This window comes from Culex pipiens, chromosome 3 (genome assembly GCF_016801865.2).
Source record: "Culex pipiens pallens isolate TS chromosome 3, TS_CPP_V2, whole genome shotgun sequence".
Lineage (NCBI taxonomy): Eukaryota > Metazoa > Arthropoda > Insecta > Diptera > Culicidae > Culex > Culex pipiens.
The window spans coordinates 108,783,995-108,808,869 of NC_068939.1; the positions used below are offsets into that span (position 1 = coordinate 108,783,995).

Sequence of the window (24,875 nt, forward strand, 5' to 3'; positions counted from 1 at the left end):
TATATGAAAGGCGGGTCGAGGGCGAGCCACGGCGGTTGGGGCTTTTTAGGCGGATGAACTTTCTATAGGAGGCGTATCGAGGGCGACCCGCTGGCGGACCATCCTATAGGGGCGGTTGAACCATACAAAACGGCGTATGTGGGGCGGATGAACGGCGAGTGAAACATTTCAAGGCAAACCTGGGCGACCCCGGGGCGAGTCGCTGGCGGACCAACGTCACGATAAAAAAACTGATCGTGCGCCAAATTGTTGCAAATTTTATCCGCCAGCGGGTCGCCCGTGGTCCGCCAAATCAAACGCTGGCGGATCGCCAGAGCGGTTTGGCGGTTCGCCAGCGAACCGCCGGCGGGCTGCCCAGTCAATGTGGGTAGCTTTAACCAACTTTCATCCCACTTTAATTTACATGAACAGCATAATAACAATCGAGCGAGAACATCAAGTACATCTGGACGTACGAGATTTACCAGCTGCTGTGGAAGCAGGCCAGGCGGAACCACCAAATCCGAAAGCCGAGACGTAGGTACTCGATGGACACTTTCAGCAAATCCTGTCCAGCCAGAATCAGATCAGTGATCAATAAGCAGTACTGGGACCAACAGCTCTTCCGGTAGTGCCGTGGCAAGCTCGCCCAACGGAACGATGACGATGGAATGGGCAGGAGTTCTGCCAAGTCGTATGTATCACGAGCAGCACTAGCAGCATTAGCGCAACTGTAAGCATAACCCCCTGATAGCAGCTAACGCTTATGCAAAGGTTATCAGAATGTGTAACTGCATTAAACTGGGCGGTTTGCAGTTAGATTCGGCAGACACATAGCACCTCTGGTGAGGAGGTCGTGCAGATCTATATGTTTTGGATAACTGCGCATTTGACACATTCTGTTGCTCCAGACTTCCAGTTTCGGAAATACATCATCAAACAAGTGGACGCAGGCAAAAATATATATAAATGATAATAAAAGTTCTTAAACATATGTAATTCCTAGTTTTTTTTTCAAATTCCCTTAAAAACACATCAACTTATTCTTTTCGAAAAAAAAAATTAAGAGAATCTGACAAATAATAAATTTATGTTCAAGAATATGATCAAATTCTAGCACCATTTAAAATTTAAATTAACAATTTTGCAAATACTAACTATTTGTGAAAACATCACCACCATATTTTCAAACCAACAATTTGACAAATCGTTATTATTTCCCATAAAGTAATTTGATGTTTCTTTATGTTCACTAAATCATCCTCGTTCATCCGGGGGGGCTCTAGGATTTTCAAAAAAGTGTCTACGTGATTTATGAATGACGCCAGCTAAACCGAATCAAGCATGAAAGAAATGATTTTCCCATTCATTCACACTTTTTAGAAAGGTGCAATAATGTGGTCATTTGGCAACGCAACCAACACCTAAAATAGAAACCCATCGATTTTCCCAAAATAAGATTCTTGAGGTAATCTTGTTAGTGACGTGGGCAAATATGTCATCAACACAAAATTCTTATTACATTTTGGTTCTAGCAATATTGATATGAATTTCAGAATTAAACCTTTCTTCAAATTATCTTTTCTCAAAAAGGTTTGTTAAATCATTGCTAAGAACACCTTTAGTATTGAATTTACACTAGAGCGTCCAATTTCCCGTCCCGGGATTTCCCGAAAAAAAATATTTCCCGTTTCCCGGGAAATTTGTAAATTTCCCGGGAATTCCCGAAATCTACCAAAAGTATACAATTTCGTAATTTTTTGGCACATTTTTTTGAAATAAACAAAATGGTGAAAGAACTCAACTCACTGATAAGTTCAATAAGAACAGTGAATTTAATTGAACAATTTACTGATCTTATTCGTCGAAAAATTTCATTTCAAAATTTTGATCTTATGGAATGAAAATAAAATATTTTAATTTTGGTAAGTTTTTTAAACAAGAATTGGAAAATTTAAACTTGAAAATAAAGTACCCCAAGATCCAAAATCAAAATTGAGCTTCTTCTACGTTTTTGTTTACCACGACCAAATTGGATGAAAATTGAATTTGTATCATTAAATGTCTTAAAGAGGGTTGTGCTAGAAAAATCAGGTTAATTTGTTTAAAAGTATTCGAGAAATTACAGTTTCAAGTTGAAAATTTTATAGAGCACTAGGTTTAAATATGAAACTACTAAACAACTGATTTGCAATAAAATTTCTTTCAACCGGAGTTATTCAAATCATTGAAAAATCCTTGAAAACTACTTCGGTGCTTAATAAATGCAAATAGGGTATGTGTCCCTATTTTGGGCCTAGTACGTATTTTGGGTCTACCAAACTTAATTCAACGAAATTGAGCTTTTCACCAAATCTGGCAGGGATCTGCCACTTGAGAATGATACATGCAGTCATTATCTTCATTTTGGTGGGCAAGGATCATTCACTTTTTCCTCCTAAATTAGAAATAAAGCAAAAAATATATCACTCTTCACATTTTTCTTGGCAAATCGCTAGGTGCCCATTAGGTCCAAAATATTCACCACTTTTGCTTACCGCTTGTTGACACTCAGCGTCACGGTTTTCATCGCTCAGCACATGAATGAGAGCCGTCCCTTGAATCTCCAACCACCGGCAATGTGTTTTTATTGGTGGGTTGCACAATCTCATTGCAAAAACAATCACTAAACTGCCACCAAATCAATAAAATAACTGATTAAAGTTGCTTCATCCATATCGGAGAGAAATGGATATAATTTCGGTACATTTGACAATTCTACAAACTGTGCCAGTGTGTGTGCGCTTCTCGAATTTTACAGTTTTTCTTGCATATTACGAGCTCGTTGTTTGGCTACGCAACAATTGTTTAACTATGTTTAAAACTCGTAAAGAATGATATAAATCATGTCCAAGCTAATTATGCACGTAATGCAAGTGAAATCAATCATTCTAATGTTTATTTGTGGCTTAAAACATCACAATGATTTAGCATATTTGTCGACCGAATTTGTGCGGCTGTACTGTACGAGCTGGGGCTGAACCGTACGTCAAAAATTCTCGCCACGTGCTTCGAGATTTCAACCAATCAGAAGGTAGGCCGAAAATATGCACAAAGAAGGTCGTATGCTAGGAGCAATATCCCCAAAATAGGGGCAAAAAGTGTTTTAGTTATTCGTGCTATTACAGCGATATAAGGTATTTTTATCAAAATGTTGATAATGTACGAGCTTAAGCATTAAAAATCCAACTTATTCATGTATAACAAACTAGGCTGCCAATAGCAGTCTTTGAGAATACATCAAATTAAAAGTGCGCTCTGCTTAGTAGGCCCATAATAGGGACAAATACCCTTTGTTTCAAAAACTCGCTCCAAATATTTGAAAACGTTATGTTGTGATTGCATGAAAAATGGTATTTCTAGATAAAAAGAAGATTTTTAAGATAATTCAATGCTTATCTATTTATTCATGAGCTCAAACCAGAAAGATTTGCTCTGGAAAATATATTTGTCATGAGAAACAAATTTTCTGCATTATTTGTTTTCATTTCTGCCTAGTTATCAATATTTTTTTTACTCTCTCTTATAACCTCTCATGGTCACAGAGACAAACTTAAAAGCAAATTTATGGTTTTAGAGCATGGATGCATTTTACTCACTGTCAAGGTCATGGCATCAATTGATCCTCACACTTATTTTAACCATTACTATTGCTAATCTATACAATTTTGTTGCAAAATAATAATCAGAACCAGGAACAGATCAATTTTCGAAAAAAATAAAATTTCCCGGGAATTCCCGGGATTTCCAGGGAAATTTGTTGAAAATTTCCCGTTTCCCGGGAATTTTGTAACCCCGGGAAATTGGACGCTCTAATTTACACAATCTTCGCCAAATTTATTTGTTTGTGTTCGGTTGAATGGTTCTACGCTTCGCAACGCGTCACTTCGAGCTGCAAATATACAAACAATTTGCAGCTCTGCAAAAACCCCGGCCGGACATCCACACGTTGAGTCTGCCGATTTGGACGAGGCGCCTCGGTTCTAAAATTCCGCCCGACTTTAATGTAAACACGTGCGCAAAGTATCAATTTTCACGCGCAGCAAGGCAGCAATAGCTTTGTTGACATTGCGCTGTCAAGTTTTGCGCCAACATTGCGGCTTTCAAAGCGACTTAACGCAAACGAAAGTGCTGGCTGCATCACTTCCGCCGTTTACGCCTGACGCCCGAAGGTTCAACTAATCTGAATCGGTACATTTCATCAAGTGTCACTCCACTGTCACCAGCTGACGACCGCGCGTAGCCGGCAAGCAATTTACATCAATTTAAATTTCATTCTCTCTATTAGTCATCGTTTGTGTTCGTAAACTCGGTGTCAAACGCAAATTGATTCTACAAGTAAACCTAATAAACGGATGCTGGCTGGTCTGATTCTGCAGAGTGTGTTGGAGCGAAATTGAACAAAAGACGCTACTTCATTCACCAGTGTTTGAGATTTTTCAGCAAACATTTCTAGTCTTCACATTCTTTCGTGATTCTGCAAGTCACTCCTAGAGTTATGTTCTCCGAGTGAAAGTTTAGTCATTGTTAGCTTGTACCTACACAACACTCATGTGTATGTGGTCGCATTTCACAACGAAAAAAAAAATCGATAAAAAAAACCTTGTACCAATTAGCAACATGCGATATTTGATGAACCCCGACTGGGTTGAACTCGTTTCATAGTGGTGACGTCTGAGTTGGTTGATTTACGGTAGTGTACCACAAAATTTCACGTCAGCTTGAATGAAGCATATTTACTCCTGAAGCTTGAATGAAGGATACTAACAAATTGATTTGGAAACATAAAATATGTTTTTTACAAAAAAAAATCAATTTATTAATATCTCACAATTTCTGCGTTTTTTTTTTATTTTTTGGTAAAGTTATTGGGAAAGTTCATCAGCTAATTTAAAAAAAAAGTTCAAAAGCGCAAAATTTTCAATTCCGTCTATTTTTTGAAAAAATAAACCTAGAGGTTAGGTTTCCTAGAGGATCTTAAACTTACTGCTTCGTGAAACATATTGATGTGCTAACCTTCCTTCCAACTCTTTGATCACATTTTTGAAAATTTATGATAACATGGAATGCTTTTATTCATTTCAAACGTCTTTGTAAGAGGAACAAACATCACACAATTATTTAGAATAGCGATTTAAGCACTACGATAAACATGGCATTACCTTGTTGGGCGATTTTTGTTTTGTTTTTTGTTTCAGGATATTTTTTTATTTGCTTCTCTTGTTACTGTCGCTGTGTCATTTAATTACTTTCTAATAGATTTTGTTAAGGTAATTTTCGTTTTTTCAGCATGATTTTCTAATGTTTTCCACTGCATGTTAATACAGTGTATAATAGTTTAGATTACATAATTTAGAAATATGCTTTCTAGATTTTCTAAGCATAAGGTATTTGGGAACTATGCTGACAATAAATAAGGATAATGTTGTTCTTTGTCTGTTCTATCTGGACCAAATAAACAAATATCAAAATATTGTGCAGTAACAATGCTTTTTCAGGTTAAGCTGTCCCAATTCGCCTCATGTGTCACATTTTGCTACAGATGATGTCATGGAAGTTTTCAAAATAAGCAAACTGGCCATAATAAACCCTCGGACTTGTTTCGTGTGCCTTTGCCTGTGATATTTTTGCCATTTTTTGTACTAACAGTCCCTTTGCTTAAAGTCAAATAAGTAAAAAAAAGTTACGTAATAAAAGTACGCTCCTCACACCTTAACTCCCAAGCTCGTTAAAAACGGGGAATTTATATACAAAGTAAGTGCCCACTAGTGTCATTAGGGGAAAGTGGGGCAAGTGTAACAAGCTAAGGAAATGCTCGTTATAACCCATCAAAAACGTTAAAAATCTGTCGGATTTTTTTATAACCATCTTATTCCAGGTCTTGACTAAGACTTTGATAGAAGAAGTTTTAAAAAAATCCTGTTTTTAATGTAAAAAATTGATTTTAAAAAAATTGATTTTCCGTACGTTCTTCTCAACTAGTGGGGCAAGACGAACAACCCGTTGGGGCAAGAGGAACAATGCATGAAATAACATGTTAATTTGCTAACAATTGAACTGTTATCACTTAGGTACATCAGATTAAAATGTATTTGAAACGTTTCTTTAATTTTTAGATTAATTAATAATATTTTACTAAAAAATTGATCGTTTATACAAAAACAAATTATTACTTAGATGAAAAAAAGGAAATTTTCATAATATCACTATATTTTGTACGGAATTTTTTTTTATCAATTGTTTATCAGTTTTTAAGTACTTTTATGTATTTATTTCCCAATAAAATATGATGTTGCAGCAATTCGTATTTTTTTCCATAATAAAAAAAACCATATGGTACACTTGCCCCACCTGGACAAGGTTTTTTAAAAGCTCTCAACAAAAATAGCCAAAAGTTAAATCATACTTTATAATAGGTGCAAGTCATTGGTAGGGACACTACTGATCTAGGAAAAATAGCATTTTGATAAAATGAGCCTTAAATCGAACCCTAAGCCTTATTTTGTACTTTCCAAATATTATAAGAAAACAAAGGTTTTGAAAAAAACTTCATTAAATCTCATGCCCCGTGGCGTTTACGTCGTTTTGGCGGTTATATGGTAGTAGAATCAGCTAATTGCATTGCTAGCAACAATTCCTCATACTGGAAATAATCAAAATTGTAAAAATTACGGCCGTACGAGCGATTGTTCCTCTTGCCCCATATGGTCGTCTTGCCCCACCTTCCCCTACATGGTTTTCAGCGAATAAGACTCCAGCTTCGGATAAATTTAGCAAACCCGACTTCGACTCCATTTCTTGCATCTGAAATTTCAGAGACTCCGACTTTCAGAATTTGATGACTCCAACTCCGGGTCCTAAAAAAAATACAGGGTTGGTCCATAAACTACGTTATTAACAGCTCATAATTCTGCTCTACTAGTGCGTCCATACCGGGATTTCCCGGTTCTCCCAAAATTGAAAAAAACTCACATTTTGGTCAGTAAATTTAGATTTGCTTGTAAACACAGTGAAACAATTAAAAACATAGTTATCAAGGACGTTGAAGCACTACATGTTTCACTGGACATTTGGCCTAGTAAGGGTTTTTATTGGAAATTTTAGTGTTCAGATCCGTAATTGCCTAGCTCTATGGATTGTAAGAGTTTTTAAAAGATTTGGTATTGTATTTAAGTTTATAATTATTTAATATTTTTTATTAAAAAAAATACATTTTCCTGATTTATTATTTTCCTCTTGGTCTCACCATCAGATGAGAATCAGAACAAATGTAACAAATTGTTTTAAATGATACATATCTCGGGTGAGTTTTCAGGAAGCCGTAAAAGCCACCGTGACCTCCACCACTAATTTACATTTTTCTCCAAATTAAAACAAAATTTCATTTATCTCTAGCACTAGAAGTACGTGTAGATGAACAATCTCAAGCATTTTTAAAATTGTTTTTTCGTAAGTAGGTCGAGTACCGTTGCAAAAAGAGCTTTGATTACCAATAGCTCTTACGTCTTTTTGAAAACTATCGCCCCCTCCCCTCTTCAAAACTGGTCCGAAAAAACGGGGGGGGGGGAGGGGGATTTTTTTCAAAAAAATCTTGAAGATTTCAATGGGAATAGAAGTCTATTCAACTGAGAACAATGAGTGTTGCCAAAGGGTCCCAGAGACATCACTGAATATGAACCATAATCGGAAACTTGGTAGAATCGTATTGTTACGGCGGTAGACTGCAAGATCTGTATTTCAGGACACTTTGGAGGACCCAGAACATCTCAAAAGTGATCCACATAGCTCATAGTGTTGCCAAAGAGTCCCAGGGACATCACTGAATATGAATCATAATCGAAAACTTGGTAGAATCGTATTGTTACGGCGGTAGACCCCAAGATCTGTATTTCAGGACACTTTGGAGGACCCAGAACATCCCAAAAGAGATCCACATAGCTCATAGTGTTGCCAAAGGGTCCCAGGGACATCACTGAATATGAATCATAATCGGAAACTTGGTAGAATCGTATTGTTACGGCGGTAGACTCCAAGATCTGAACTCCAGGACACTTTGGAGGACCCAGAACATCCCAAAAGTGATCCACATAGCTCATAGTGTTGCCAAAGAGTCCCAGGGACATCACTGAATATGAATCATAATCGAAAACTTGGTAGAATCGTATTGTTACGGCGGTAGACTCCAAGATCTGTATTTCAGGACACTTTGGAGGACCCAGAACATCCCAAAAGTGATCTACATAGCTCAGAGTGTTGCCAAATGGTCCCTGGGACATCACTGAATATGAACTATAATGGGAAACTTGGTACAATCGTGTTTTTATGGCGGTAGACTCCAAGATCTGTATTCCAGGACACTTTTGTTTTTTGCCTGTTTCTGTTTACTCATAGAAAAATTTAAGTACCGGTACCAAAATTGTAGATTAACACAGCTCAGAAAAATTCAGGCCTGAAAGGGAAATCAAAAATTTAATGAATGTATTAAGAAATGGTTTTATAGCCATCCTAAAAATAAATCCTGAGTCCCAAGAAAAACACCAAGGATCTAAAAAATATGTTTCTCGTTTCTCGGGGAAAATAAAAACCCTGAAAAATTGGACGCCCTATGATCTACCATCCTCGAGGTGCTTTACATGCTGTTGGTGAAGTCTGAAAAATATATGATTAAGCCAAAGAGGCAAATGGTAGGAAAGTTGCGAAAAGAAGTGTTTTGAAAAACATTTTGAAAAATTAGAAAAATAGATTATTTTTTACTTCTAAACCAAGTTAGGCCGCTGCAAAAAAAAATTCAAAGTTTGTTTCGCCCCCTTCGAAATTGGTCCGAGAAATCAGGGGACAATATTATTATGATTACTTAAAACATTTACCGCATTGATTGTCAATTTTAGCATGTTTGAGCATGTTTAGAAATATTATGATTTTTTGTTAATCTGTGATGTACAGTACCGCAAAAAGTTTTTTTTTCTCGAAAGTATAATTTCATCAATATTTAGATATTTTGAAAACCAATGATTGAAACAAACTGGACAGGTGTATGATGCATTTTTAACCATTCAAATGTTGAAACCTGTTGAAACCATGGTAATTTCTATTTAAATACTTTTTTGAAGCCCTTCCCATCCTCCCTCATCCTTCGACTTTGGTTAGAGTCGAGGGACATAAAGCTCAAATTTTACATTTTTTATAACAAAAACAATTCAAATGTTTTCAAACACGTTTTACTCAGTACTATTCTTAGATGTTTTACTAACTTTTTTCCAAAATATTGTGGCATTTGATGAACTCTAACCTTCAATGCTAATCTTTTTAAAATTCACCCAATCTTGGTTTCAGCATAACTTGTTTGGAGAAATTGTATTGACATGCTGTAATATTGGATGTAAAGTTTAACAAGTTTAATGTACGTTTCGCTCTTTGACACAATCTCACCCCCACTGACGGTTATCGAAATGGTTTAAATCACGACAAACTCAGCTCATAGCTAAAACCATCCCAAATCCTGTCCCCGAGTAACGACTGAATTAATAACCACCAATGTGACTCGCGTCAATGGCCCCTAACCGAACCCGAAGAAGAACAAGGCAACAAAAAAGAGTTCAAACCGGGTGCCAAAACGGCAAAACCCCCAGTCCTCGCCGGTGACGGCAAGTCTCGCTCGTTCGGGGTGCAATTTTCCTCAGAAGTCAGTCACAGTCACAAGCAGCAGAACAGATATACAGTTTCCCAGTCAATTGTGGTGCATACATTTGAGGACTGGCCAGAACAGGCCATAGAGCTGTCCTCCGATGCGGTCATCACCAAAGACAATTGCGATCGATTTAAAAATAAGGGAGTGCAGCGTTTCACCCCCCGAGGTTATGCAATCTGGTGAAATTGAAGCTCAAAAAAGCAAAAAAAAAAGAACTGCGAGGGTGAGTCCTTTGAGCTGGGGACTCGAAACATGATGGTGACTCTTATAAATAAATCGTTGCCACTAACCTCTTGAATAATTTCTGCAGAATTTGCTTCCTTTGGGTTGAGATTGCGGGACGGAGAGCGAACCTGCCCCTACGTCAGAGAAAAAATTCGGACCAAATCGTGAAAATGCACCACAATGCCGCAGTCGTCGTCGAAGGGAAAATCTGTAAATGGTCTTCTTCTGCTAGAGGTTTTTTTTCCTTGCAGGCGGCACTTTTCCTCGCTGCTGTTTTATTTTTTTTTATGTTGCTTTCGACTCTTTTTTTTTCGCCGCTCTTTTGGCAGCCAATTTTCCGACACTGACACAACTGGGTGAGAAAAACACTTGCGAAAACGGCCCCCCAAATCAATACAATTCACACACTCACTGTGGGGGGTGCTTTGCTGTCGATTTTCCGCGAGATTTTCACTTCTCGACACGCGTAAATTGCTGGGGAATTGAGGAAAACCGATGACAATCTGGTTTCAAGTGGATTTCACTATTTCATAACCATGCAACACCAAGGGGTTAGCTTTGCACGAACCCAACTATTTTCTTCCTTTTGTGGTTTAGTTCGAGGGAATTTCACGGAAAATCTAAAAAGAAAAGCAACACTTTCAGCACGACCCGCATGGAAAAACGTCGGGAAAACTCTTAGTTTTCCAAGCGAAACGTCCACAGCCAAGATTTCCTCACTCGAAAATGATTTCACACTCACGCACGCACGGAATTTTCTTGTCGATTTTTCTTTTTTCAATCTGGACCCGCCGCAGCCGCGACCGAACGAGCGACCGACCGATCGACGACAGGAGCAAAAATGTAAAACACCAGCGCTTAGTTCGCTCTGGGCCGAGAAGGAAATGACTTTTACTGTTGTTGTTTCGCCGCCACCCCCCGTGTCGACTCGGTGTCGATGTCGGTGGCACCACTACACATGGATGCCCCCAGAAGAAACTGCCGGCGAACCGACTCGTACCACTACATTGATGCACGGTGTCCATTAGGACACCGGGAAAGTGCCGGAAAATTCGCCGCAGATTTGTCTTGCACGGAGAAACTTTCTTATGAAAGTTTCATAATTACAAACATATGTACTTATAACAACTAAACTCAAAACATAAACAAATAATGAAGTGGTAGTTTATGAAACACAACATTTTTGAAAATCGGAAAAAATAAATATTAAAAAGAGTTTTTCAGCGAAGAATGTGTTTCTCCGACAAAGTTTGTTTGGTTAGCTGCATCAACCATACGAAAATAATTTGACACCTTCCGGCCTTGCAACGTCACGAAATGTTTCATTTCATTATTACAGATTTGGATTGGAAATTAAATTTTCTACAAGTAGTGAGGCCGTTGCAAATACCCCCCCCCCCCCCTTCAAAATTGTTCTGAAAATCAGGGGGGCAAAAAAATATTTTTCCAAGAAACTTCAAAATTTCCATGAAAATCGAAGTCTTACCAACTGAAAACAATCTAAAATGCATTTTTCTGCATTGATTATCATATAAAGCATGTTTGGGCTTGTTTAAAAATGTTTAGAATTTTTATACAATTCCAATGTACAGCACCGCAAAAAAATACTGTGACTGTGGAAAACTAATTTTTTGTTAAACTTTTTATTTGCCACATCGGGCACTCCGTGTCGTTGAAAAGGGGTGAGAAATAGCGAAATTTCGACCTTTTTTGGTTTCTTACAAATTAATAAATCATGTTTTATTTATTATAAAGATTTCTAATTGTTAATTCATCTGCGATTGATGATTGGACCAATATAACAAAGAATAAATTATTCAAATGTTAGAACTAACAGTCAAAACGTGTCGTTTTTGTCGCTGGAGAATGTGTCATTTACATTTGCTGAAAATTCATGAGTGTTATAATGATTTTTCAACACTGTTATTTTTGGTGCGGATAGGTAGGCCGTATCGTAACATAAGAATGACCGGAAGAGTAAGTATTTTCAAAATGAAACTGCAAAAATTTAATTTCAGTTTTGTAACACAATACAAAGTGCCATAAAAAACTTTAATAATCATTTGTATTTTTTTATAAGCTACTAATATTTTTAATTATTTCAAAAAATATAAAACGTAAATAAATCAAAAAAGATTTCGAATCATTTTCCGCAAATTAATAAAAAATCAATTATCTCCGTGTTGCATGACGTCATCGTCGCACAGACACAACATCAAATAAAGTAGCAGTATTGTGTTGGTGGATTGGCTGCAGCAATTTTTCCCGATTTTTCCGAGCGGCCGGCGAAAGTTTTCCGCATAACAACCGTAGGCCAGAGGGAGACGGCGCAGTATGGGAACACGAAAGAGAATATGAGATAAACGTCTGTCAAACGAGCTTTTTCGCCGGAATGGTTGAGCTATGCAACTGCACATTGGTCGTGTTGGTTAGTTCAGAGGATATAAAATTAACAGAATTCGGTGTCTCAGTTTGTGTATTGTTATAGATTCAAAAATCTTTTGATAAATTAAATCATACACGGAGAAAAAATGTGCCCAAAATCGTGAACAAGCGTTCATGAAAATGGGATCCTCAAACAAAGTGTTCAAATGCCATGGTACGTTTAAAAAAAAATCAAAAGCGTAGCATAGGATTTGAACACTTAGTTTGAGGATCCCATTTTCATGAACGCTTGTTCACGATTTTGGGCACTTTTTTTCTCCGTGTAGTGATTGAAAAATCTTCGAAATGTTTCATTTCAAAAGCAGTTTGGAAGTGGAACTCAGGCAAAGCGGACGTGTTTCTGAAGAGTGGAGCATTTTGCTCATTGTAAAGTTCAAGGATAAATTCGGACAAAATGGAGAAAAAACGTGATTTCACTTTGCGTCTCAGCTTTGAAGAAGGAGCTAGGAGCCCCACGGACAAGGAAGTATTTGAATTCTTTCGAAAACAAAACTGGAGAAGTGGTGTTTTGAGTGCTTTATACCGTGAACAACATTTGATATTTGTACGCTTCAAGAATCAAAGGTTGGCCGGTAATGCATTGAATAGGCTAGGAAGTGTAATTTTGTTTGAGTATGGTGATGGAAGAAATGACAGGTATTTGTAAACGATGCTAATGTGGTAAGCAAATATGTGAGGCTCTTTGGTTTGCCTCCAGAAGTAAACAATATTGACATTGAAACCAGTCTGGAAAAGTTCGGAAAAGCGCAATAAAAAAAAAAACCCTGAATTCAACCATCATTCAACCTGAACCATCATTGACAGTCATTGCCCCAAAAGTGAAGGACACCTTCTATGACCTTAAGTCATTGGGTAAGTCTGCCAAAGGTCTCGGGTTCGATTCCCGTAGTTGAGACTTTTGGTTTTTTGTTCGACGGATGAACTTTTTTTTTGCAAATGAACCTCGCGAGAATAATTCTTTCGCTCATCTCGAGCTGTGTTCTCTGTGTCCGTGAATGGTACCACTATTCCCTCGATTCGAGGCCATTGCTCTCGGACATTGCTGCCCTGTTTTGGGTGTAGTATTTTATGTAAAATTTAAAAAAACATACGTAGGTCAGTCACTGAATGAACAACCCCTTATTTTAAACCAATTGAAAAGGTTTAATTTTCCGATTTATATCGAGAAAATTATCCAAAATTATTTGACGTACTCTGCAGGTATGTTATCAGAACAGCAAATCTGATCAACTACCTGTACCTGGGTGCTGAAAAGACAGAATGCGTAACGTGATTTTCGAAAGCTCCCCACTAATACAACTGCACTACAGCTGTAAACATAAACAAAGTAGAAGGCTATGTTCAAGCTCAAGCGTGACATATTTTTTGCTGCTGAAGTGAATTATTATGAAACATTTTGGATCTGTTGATGTTGATGTTTTCGATGAAAAATTAAGTACTTCGCACTTTTTTCTTCGTAGACTAAACGATGGGCGGCCAAAAGAGGCCTTTTTTGTTTTCCACGTGATGAGAAATTGTGTCAAAAAGGGGGGGAATTTCGTGAATCAGAAGAGCAACCGAATGGAAGTTACGAGATTATGTATCTTTGATGTGTAGTGATAATATCGGAGTAAGATTATCCAATATTATTTTGAAAGTACTATTCATAGTTATTGATAATTCGTCGCTAACATTTAAAAAACCGTCATAAACATAGGTTTTGCGTGAGACATAGCGATTATAAAATTTTAGCGACGAATTATGCCAATCTCAATTTCAACCCTCTTATTATGATGTTTTGACTTCGAATACCTCAATAGCCATCGATTTTTTTTTATTCCTGACTAAATAAATTATAGATCGATCACAATACTTGCCACTTCTTGGTATAATTATGCGAACAGTAAATTGGTTCCGCTTTGACAGTTCTAAATTGAGGCCGCTTTGCGGACAACTATTCTGCACCCAGACCTGTACGTGCTGGCGTCCCTCAAGGTAGCACAAGAAGATTACAGAAAAGCTTGGATATTTTCAACTCATATTTGAAACAATGGAAAATTACTCCAAATGCTGCAAAAACTCAACTTATTATTTTCCCTCACAAACCAAGGGCTGATTTTCTTAAACCAAAAAGTCATCACATAATAAAGATGAATGAGGTAAATTTAAAGTGGGAGGATCAAGTGAAATATCTTGTACTTGCTTTTGACATAAACCTTACTTACAAGGATCACATTGAAAGTATACAGGTTAAATGTAACAAATATATTAAATGTTTGTACCCACTTATAAACAGGAATTGTAGACTTTGTCTCAAGAATAAACTGTTCATTGATGCATTTCGACAAAAATCATTGCAGTCTTCAGCTGCATTGATCCGCTCTTTATCGTTACAAACTGGACCTTATCAAGACACCTTAGGAAGACAACCTATGGAATGTTAACATTAACCTTAACATGTTGACGTTAAGTTGATTAATAAACTGTCACTGAATCCGCTTTATAAATGCCGGCCCCGATACTCTTCACGGGTGTTCCCCTCAGGAACAGGGAAAGATTTACTTTTCTTTAATGTACATGAAAAAGGAAATCTGAACAAATATAAGTTACAAAAAAAACAAAAAAAACTCTTTTTTTCAACCAAGTCAAAACTTGCCCCGTTCCATTTGTCACAACTCTTCCAAAGACACAAAGCTCCAAAATTGCACAATTTTTCGAAAAAAAACTATTCCCGGTTATTGGAACTGTTGTTCAACAAGTTTGTTACCTGTGGTTTGATTCTTCACTTCCTGATCGAGTGTGTAGCACACTGTGTATGAATGAAAAATAAAAGCCAGTATATAAAACAACCACCTTTCAGCTGATAAGAAAATGTGAATCAGAAAAAACTGTCTATAATTCCTGATAAAAATGATGCCACACATGTTTCCGTCAATCATGAAGCGTACAGGTGTAAATTTCAAGAAACGCAAAATCAAGTTTACCAGGGAATAAATATTTTCCCACTGTTCACAATTGGGTGTACCGAACCAGCTGTTAGGTGACGAAGAGATGCTTCGTTCTAGACCGATGACGTTATACCTCGACTCACTGCGCAGGACACGCCACAAGAAACTACGCGCGATGGCCGGCGCGGCGAAAATCCGTCAAATCTTGTGACCGGTCGCAACTGGTCACGTTCCCTATGGGAATATATTTTTGCTGGACTTTGGATTTCGTGAACGTGCTCCTCTGTTTCAGATTTGGATAATCTTCTCGACGTATCTTCAAATTGCACTTCCTTATTCTTCACGCTTCACGCACTACCGATCTGGAGTGACTTTGGGTCGTATTTGGTGAACACTTTGACGACGTATTTCGCACAAAACTCTCCTTGGTCACTACTAACCTTCTCAAACTTTTTAGAATTCTTAGGTTCTTCTGGAATCACACATCTTCAATCCAAAGAAGAAAAAAATGTTCTGGAATGAAAATTTGCCTCTTTGCGATTAAATGCCGGGAGCGCGACTGACTGACACCCGAAACCCAAAGTCAAAGCCAAAGCTTAAGTAGACTAAGTACAGTAGAGCAGAGCTCTACCCAAAATACTGGCTGGGCTGTGAGAGTGAGGGAAGCAGAAATTTGATCGTCTGTGTCGACTCACGCGATAAAAACTAGTGCACACTACAGATTGTCTAGGGAAACAGATTGGCCAATGTTTCTGGACACCAAACGTGCTGGACACCAAACGCCCTTTACGCCCAGCAAAACTGGCAGTGTTGCAAGCGCAAAACATACGTTGCCAGTGCCTGTTTATTTTGCATTGGCCAGTCTGTTTCCCTAGACAATCTGTAGTGCACACGCGTGGTTCCACTTACGGAGATCAACGCGCGCGCGAAATCGTCAATCAGCTCTGCTTGCTAGTAGATGCGCAAAGTACTTAACGAGGAGCAGCGGGCGAGGATGTGTTAGTGGCTCGATTAGTATACGTATCAGAGAATAACAGAGAGGATGTAAAGGGAGGAAGGGGTTTAGGGGGTGTCATTTGAAAACAAGTATGTTTAATAAAATATATTTTTTTATTTATTTTATATGGTATGATATGATTATATCGATTTATTTTAAATAAAAGTAACTTGTCATCCCTTTATCTTTAGTTTGATATTGGTGATATTTTTCTTATTTTTTTAATAATTTTATTATTCAACAGTATCATTTTTTTGGTTAAATTTATTTAAAAGATAATTGTGGGGCACCGTATTGGCGTTTGTGAATGAACCCCGAATAGTCCCGCCTGTCAGGTGACAGACAGGCGGGCTCAGTGACAGATGGAAGGCAACACAAGCTCACGCGTGTGTCAACGTGGATCAGCCTCTTCCTGGCACATCCTTTGGACGGAGCAGACGTGCTCCCTCGGTGGTCCGACTTGGGGTAATTTCCCCGGACGGTGGCTGAGTTCACACATTGGCGATCCTGCCAGGAGTACCACAATGGAGTACCCGACGCGGTTGGTAGTGAGCAATGCATTTCTTATGGAGCGAACTGTCAAACTACCACTCGAATCGGGTATTCCATTGATGGTTCTACTGGAAGAGGAAAATAACGACGTTGGGATTGCCCCAAGTTTGGCCAAAGCATTTCGTTTGTTTTCTCAAGTGGCAGAAGGAACTCTAGTCGATTTTGTGTGTGCTTTTCTGGTGTGACTGGAATTTGTAAGTGCTTTGTTTTGATTAAAACTTTTTTATTCAGAACCGTGTGGCGAGAGTGGACCTCCGTCAAAAATTGTTTTAGTAGGAACCGATGGTGTTCAGGCGCGGTGTTCCGCCAGAGTTTGTTTTCTTCAGGACGAGGTCTGACAGATCAACTTGCTACTTCGCCGCGTGTGTGTACTGGCGAGAGTGAACATCCGCCAAAGTTTGTTTTGATTGGAACCGTTCGTGTTCCGGCGTCAGGGGACCTCCGCCAGAGTTTGTTTTGATTGTAACCGCGAGCGTTCCGGCGCGATGGAACTTCCGTCTCGATTTGTTTTGTTTGGAACCGTACGAGTTCTGGCGAGAGTGGACTTCCGCCTATTTTTTTGTTTTGATTAGAACCGTTCGTGTTCCGGCGCGAGGGGACATCCGCCAGGGTTTGTTTTGATGGGATCCGAAAGCGTTCCGGCGCGATGGAAATTCCGCCTGGGCTTGTTTTGCTTGGAACCGTGTGTGTTCTGGCGAGAGTGGACCTCCGCCAAAGTTTATTCTGATTGGAAACGTCTGTGTTCCAGCGCGAGGGGACCTCCGCCAGGGTTTGTTTTGATGGGAACCGATAGCGTTCCGGCGCGATGGAACTTCCGCCTGGGTTTGTTTTGCTTGGAACCGTGTGTGTTCTGGCGAGAGTGGACCTCCGCCAAAGTTTATTCTGATTGGAACCGTTCGTGTTCCGGCGCGAGGGGACCTCCGCTAGGATTTGTTTTGATGGGAACCGATAGCGTTCCGGCGCGATGGAACTTCCGCCTGGATTTGTTTTTTTCGGAACCGTACGAGTTCTGGCGAGAGTGGACCTCCGCCAGGGTTTGTTCTGATTATAACTGTTCGTGTTCCGGCACGAGGGGACCTCCGCCAGGGTTTGTTTTGATGGGAACCAATAGCGTTCCGGCGCGATGGAACTTCCGCCTGGATTTGTTTTGTTCGGAACCGTACGAGTTCTGGCGCGAGTGGACCTCCGCCAGGGTTTGTTTTGATTGGAACCGTTTGTGTTCCGGCGAGAGTGGACCTCCGCCAAAGTTTATTCTGATTGGAACCGATAGCGTTCCGGCGCGATGGATCTACCGCCTGGGTTTGTTTTGCTTGGAACCGTGTGTGTTCTGGCGAGAGTGGACCTCCGCCAAAGTTTATTCTGATTGGAACCGGTCGTGTTCCGGCGCGAGGGGACCTCCGCTAATGTTTGTTTTGATTGAGACCGATAGCGTTCCGGCACGAAGGAACTTCCGCCTGGATTTGTTTTGATTGGATCGTTAGTGTTTGGGCGCAAGGGAACCTCCACCAGGATTTGGTCGGAACCTTGTATGTTTTGGCGAGAGTGGACCTCCGCCAAAGTTTGTTTTGATTGGAAGCATTCGTGGTCCGGCTGAGGGTTTGTTTTGTCCCGGGACTGCTGTTGAGATGTTTGTGTGGATTGTTTTGGTTTGCTAGGGCAGCGACCGAGACATTTGTTTACACCCCGGCTTCCTCCTCCGTGGCTCCACCATCTCGGGAGCCACTGCTTCCTTTGCTGCTTCCTGCGGGTCGAAAGCGATCCATTGATTTTCCGTCCGGAACTGCGCCCGGCAGCGGAGGGAACTCCGCCGGCGTGAACGCCGGAACTGCTGGACTCTGCTTCTCCGCCTTCCTTGCCGGCGGGTTCGGTTTCGACGCCTGCTGGCGCCTTCGGATGAAGTCCGCACGCTTGGGGCAGCTGCGGTCCGTGATAATGGCTATGTTTTCCACGAGGCTGGAAAGCCTTGGGCTGAGATGATGGCGTTGAAGAGATGGGGCAGAATAGGGAGCACGAAAGGGGCACAGCAATTTAACGAACGAGATCGGGATGCCGTCTGAACCCGCGGCATTCGTGTGTATGAATATCTTCAGGCAGACTTCGCCAACGTTTGTGCGTCGGGAATTAAACTCGTTCGCTCCGTGATTGACCACTATCCGGTGACTCGGTTTTCTTGGTGGTGCGGTGCTGTCGCGGCCGCGGCGCCGGTGACCTTCTGCGAAAAAAGCCGTTGAGTTTGTCCGCATCGATCTCGTCAGAGGAAGAATGCACTGCTTGAACGAACTTTGGGTGCCTTCTCGCTTGAGATTACTCCACAGTTCCTTGGCGGAGAGATCGTGGCCTGATCGTCACCTATTCACCTGTTGGTATTACTTGAGTAGAGCTTGAAGGCTAGATCTCTCAGTTCGGTTGCTTGTTTGATTTATGGTGTTATCCACGGAGCACGCTCCTCGCGCACGGGATAGGGTGTATCCAACTGATTGGTAATCTTAGTGGTTATCAGATCAATTTTGTTGTTGCCGTCCACGGCTTAAAAAAAATAACGGTCGAAAATCTTGTTTGATTGTTTGGTAGCAGTTTGATATACCGACGTGCTGTTAAGAGTAAGACAAGCATGGCCGAATGGTTATGCTGTTCGCATTGTGAGCGGATGATCATGGGTTCGATTTTCATCTGCTTCAGCCTTCCATAGGATAGGGAAGTAAAACATTGGTTAAGTGGCCGTTATGTCAATCATGATGTAGGAGTCGTCTCTCCCGTATAAGTACAAACACCACACTAAACCTAGTCTGCCCTGGTGGAGTCGTTTGTCGGCAGTTGGACTAACAATCCAATGGTTGCTAGTTCGAATCCCGGGGTGGAAGGGAACTAGGTGCAAAAAGAGTTTTAGGTGCTCTCCCCTTCTCAGTCTTCGGACGCCTAAGTACGAGTAGAAATCTCGCCATAGAGACTGCAAAGACTGGGACCTTTTGCAAACTAACTCTAAAGTAGTTGAATAGTGAAAATCAGCAAATTGAAGAGAGCGCGTGCTTAATCGATTCCCATCTGCTCCAACCTTCCATCGGATGAGAAAGTAAAATGTCGGTCCCGGCCTTGGTTGTTGTTAGGCCGTTAAGTCATTCAAGGTGTAGGAGTCGTCTCCATGCCACAAGTACAAACAACACACCAAACCAAGCCTACTCCGGTGGAATCGCTGGCAGCGGTTGGACTCGCAATCCAAAGGTCGTCAGTTCAAACACTGAGGTGGAAGGTTCCTTGGAGTAGAAAGAGGTTTGGGTGCTCTCCCCATTCAAGCCTTCGGACTCCTAGGTTCGAGCAGAAACTTGCAATAGAGACAACAAAAGACCCGGGGGTCGTTAATGTGGATGGTTTGATTTTTTTGCGTGCTTAACCAACCTAACCTACGAGAATTCCTCCTAACATTTGATAATTCCTGCACCAAAATATCAAAGAGTATTAAGACCATCACTAAAGCTTGCGCGATCTCTTCCTTTGTCTCGTGATTCAATTATTCCTATCACTTTGGAACCGACTACGCAATACGTTTTGTCAAACTGCGCTGGCAAAATTGGTTTTGGGGTTAAAAAAAAAACTGTTGAAAGAGGATGATTGTGATTGCTGGAAGGAGAGAGAATAGGAGAATGTCAAACCATGTAGCTAAAAACAGAGAGTTTGATATGTTTATAACTCTGATCCATAATAACTAAATTGTTAGATTTTTTTGCGAAGTTTCATCAAGGTCTGAGATAGACACAGCAAAGCTGGGGAAAAATGAAATCTTTACATTCCCAGAATAGTTGATACTAAAGTGTTTGCAAACTTGTTTTTTTTTTTTTCACTTGTTCATTCCAGAGGTGTGAGATTTTTTTTTCTCTTGTTTTTTTCCCGAGAGGAGAAGGGAGATGTGGGGCACCGTATTGGCGTTTGTGAATGAACCCCGAATAGTCCCGCCTGTCAGGTGACAGACAGGCGGGCTCAGTGACAGCTGGAAGGCAACACAAGCTCACGCGTGTGTCAACGTGGATCAGCCTCTTCCTGGCACATCCTTTGGACGGAGCAGACGTGCTCCCTCGGTGGTCCGACTTGGGGCAATTTCCCCGGACGGTGGCTGAGTTCACACAATAATAGAATCAAAATTGTTCTAATCATAACATTTCTGGAGCAACATTTGAAAAGGGCGCATAAGCATTTTGACAACTGCAACTATTTAGCAATTTCCCAGGCAACAGGCAACTATTTTACAAAACCCATAGTGTTCAATGGTAGCTGGGGAGGTCAGCTATTCTTTCCCATTTCGAATTTCGAGAAAAAGTTACCTGAAGCTTGAGAAAGAGCAAAATAGTTCAAACTGTCAAAATGCTTTTCCGCCCTTTTCTCGTGTTGCTCCAGATTTTAACCAAATTGAGCTTCACATCGCCAACTTTTTTTCCCAATTTTTAACCATTTTCCTGTGTTTATATTGTACATTTTAGTCTTTTGTGTACATTTATCTTGTTAATGTTTTATGTTGTCTATAAGTATTAGGTCTATACTGTGATTTGCTTGTGTTTGTTAATTGTTTTTTTTTTTTCATTTTCGCTATTAAATAGGTGGGTGTAGGGTTATTGAGGATTTAATATAAATCATGTTATGTTTGTGTTTCTGCGGAATTTCATGTTTTACCGACAGTGGGGGTGACATTGGGTCTGGGGGTGAGATTGTGTCACAGTATTTTTTTACGGATTTTACAATTTCTCAGGTTCTTCTCAATGAAACTGAATTCTGTTAAAAGGGTTGTGTAGGGGACATCTTAAGATGACTTCGCTGAAAAAATCTCGTTCCTAGAACAAATTCTATTATTTTGCCAGCTGTCTAAAGTTGAGGTACGTTTTTGGCCAAAAATGACCTCTTGAAAAATATTTTATCTAATAATTTTTGTTGGTATTGCTCGAAAACTACCCAAATGTTTGAAAATCTCCACTTCAAACATTGTAGCATGTCAATACGATTCCATCGAACAAAAAACACTTGTTTTTACCATATCGTTGTATTTGAGCATCATTTTAGTTTCATTTGACCCAATGTCACCCCCTCTAAGGGGTGAGATTGGGTCAATTTTCAAACGATTGCCATTTAAGGTAGAGTCCATCAAATTACACCTTATTTTGGGAAAATTATAGTAAACTATCTAAGAACAATAATTGAATTATTTTACGATAAAAGATTTTCGATGTTATTTAAATTGTTTTTGTTATTAAGATATTACGAGAGGTGTATCGTTTTTTACCCATAGTCACCCCCCTGACGGTACTTGAAATTTTAGAATTTCATAGAAATTGTACTTTCTTCACCCTATATTCCTGTCCTTACTATTTTTTAAACTAGGTTATTCAGCTTCTGTAAACAGAAATATTGTCTTCCATTTTAGATTTGATTTTCCGATTAGCCCCAGTTGACGGTAGTTTTGAAACACTAACAGATCCTTTTCAATCCGATCTAGACAGATACTCAGATGGTTCTGTATTGGTCTAACATTTCCTTAGGAATCTAGTCAAAATTGTTGTGCTCCAGCAGTTGAAAAATGAATCAGGATTAAAAATAAATTAAGGTTATAAAATCTGTATTATTTACAGTTTTTCACTAAAACTTTTTTAAGTATCATTTGAAAATATGCTGCTCCTAGTACGATACTTTTTGATATTTTAAGTTTCTTATTTATTTCTTTAATTTGTACTTTTTTAGTCTGACTTTGCCTCTGAGAGCAAAGTATGTTATAAACAGTTTTGTTTTCGTTGAATCCGTAAAGAATTCTAAAAGAGTTACACTTTTTTGAATTTGGTTTTTTTTGCGATATGAAATAACATTAAACAGCAAATGCTTAGTTTTTCAAAATATCGTATTCCGCCAGGATTTTTTCTGATTTCAAACAGATTTTTAACAGAGAGAGACAGAGAGAGAGAAAAGGATTTTTTTTGAATTTGATATTTATGAGATATGAATTAAGAATAAATAGCAAATCCACCGCTTTGGATAATATTTGACTAAAAAAAAACAATATTTCTGTGCAGGAATGAATGAAGGGTTGGGCATTAATTTTACAAACAAACTTTGTCCTCAATCAAATTTTGGTTTTGTTTGATCTTTGATTCGATTTTTAGAACAGATTCAGGTTTAGCATCGTCGTCAGCATCCTGGTCATCCAGGTCTTCACCACTTGAGGTTTCATCGGCGGTATGAACGCCATTTTGTTGAGAAGCAGATTTGAGAGCACATTCAGATGAGTCCTCTGATTGTCGAGCTATCCAATACGCTATCCGGCAAAAAATAAGGAAATAATAAAATAAAATCTATGTAAGGCCGTTGCAAATATTTTTTAAAGTTTATGTCGCCCCCCCCCCTTCAAAATTTATCCGAAAAATCAGGGGGCAAAAAAATATTTTTTTCAAAAAACTTCAAAATTTTAATGAAAATAGGTGTTAAATCAACGCATGCCAAATAAGTTACATCCAGACAGCGCCGTACCTAGGGGTTGGCGCGGTTGGCGACCGCCAAGGGCGCCAGCCCTTGGGGGGCGCCGAAATCGATGATTGTACAAAATTTTCATGTCAACTATAACATCCTCATTAGATATTTGAAACAGAAAGGGCGCCGAATTATGAAATAGAATTACAAATAACTAGATAATTTGGTTTAAAATATTAAAAAAAAAAAATATTTAGGGGCGCCAAAATCAATTGTATGAATATTTCAATCGAAATGTTTTTTGAAAATTCATACCTATATTTATTTTTTCATCAAAGAAGGGGCGCTCAAGTGGCAGAAAGTTAAAGAAGTTCTAGTACCTAGAGCTTCTCAAAATAAATACACGTTTAAGTTTATACCGTTGTATAATGCAGTTTAAGTCATTCCTTCCAGACTAAAAAAATGTCCAACTATACGTTATTTTCACGTTAATTTGGCTGTGAATCACAATCAGCCAAATTGAGAAAAAATAAGGTATTATTTTTGAGCTTCTTTTAAATAGGAATTATTTTAACATTAAAATGTATACCTTTCTTTTGAAATTTTTACGTTCTCGAGCAAGGGTCCTGATTGCTCAAAATCAACCACTCCATTCGCGAGCACAAATAGCAGGCGACGCGATACTGCCCTGATGAATTCCTACTGTTTGTCACTTTCACACCATTCGCTCCCGAACACTCTCTCTTCTACTCTCCTTCTCTCTCTGATCGGCTCAGTCTCCGAACGGCTCAGGCAGGCCGAACGTCACCGATCACTCTGAACTGAAAACATTTTTTCTCTGATGAGCTGCGTTATACTCATTGATTTGGGTTGCCTAAAATCAATGTTATCAGTTAAATTGTGCATTCATTTTGATTTCATAACATTAAAGACACCTTTCAAAGAAACTTCCACCAAGAAAAATTCAAATTGATGGCAAACTGAGGGCGTGAAGACAAAAAGACTGCCGAGCTGGCATTTTTTGAGAATGGCTCTTCGCTGAGCATGGTAGTGTGTGAGTGTCGTCGAGCGACGGAGTAGGCAAAAATGTTCACGATGTATTTGTTCGCTGAGTGAACAGTTCGGGCCACTCGCTGGCTGCTTGCGAGTATCATTCGCTCATGAATGCTAGCGGGTTAGAATAGGCGACGAATGGATAGGGAGTGAGTGGTTTCTGTTCATTGAACTGAAAATCAGGACCCTTGTTCTCGAGTAAAAAAATGGCCTTTGAAATATTTTCAGCTCGAGTGAAAAAATGGCCTTTGAAATATTTACATACTCTTTTTCAAAAAGCTAGAGTTTTTAATGTGGAAAACTGCTGTAAATTTTCACCGATAAGACCAACATTATTTGTTCAGAGCGAGTTGTGGCGCTTTAACCACGGCAAATGTAAAAACAAAAAAAAAATAATATTTTATCGAGGTTTAAAAACATTGGTATAGTTTTGACCGAGCCACGTAGCCCAGTGGTAACGCTTCCGCCTCGTAAGCGGTAGATCGGGGTTCAAATCCCGGCTCGGACCAACACAACTGGTGATCTTTTCCCT

At 39.4% G+C, this 24,875-nt stretch overlaps 1 protein-coding gene across 1 annotated transcript in view; it reads right to left on the reverse strand.

The window, feature by feature from the left end:
• The window catches only part of LOC120421497 (uncharacterized), a 34,080-nt gene extending 18,106 nt beyond the window's left edge, over nucleotides 1-15,974 (reverse strand). The window contains exons 1-2 of the mRNA XM_039584715.2: nucleotides 15,437-15,974; nucleotides 9,997-10,405 (exon numbers count right to left, since the gene is read on the reverse strand). The gene's annotated coding sequence lies outside the window, so the exon portion shown is untranslated. The remainder of the gene's footprint in view (nucleotides 1-9,996; nucleotides 10,406-15,436) is intronic.
• Nucleotides 15,975-24,875: the final 8,901 nt, after the last annotated feature.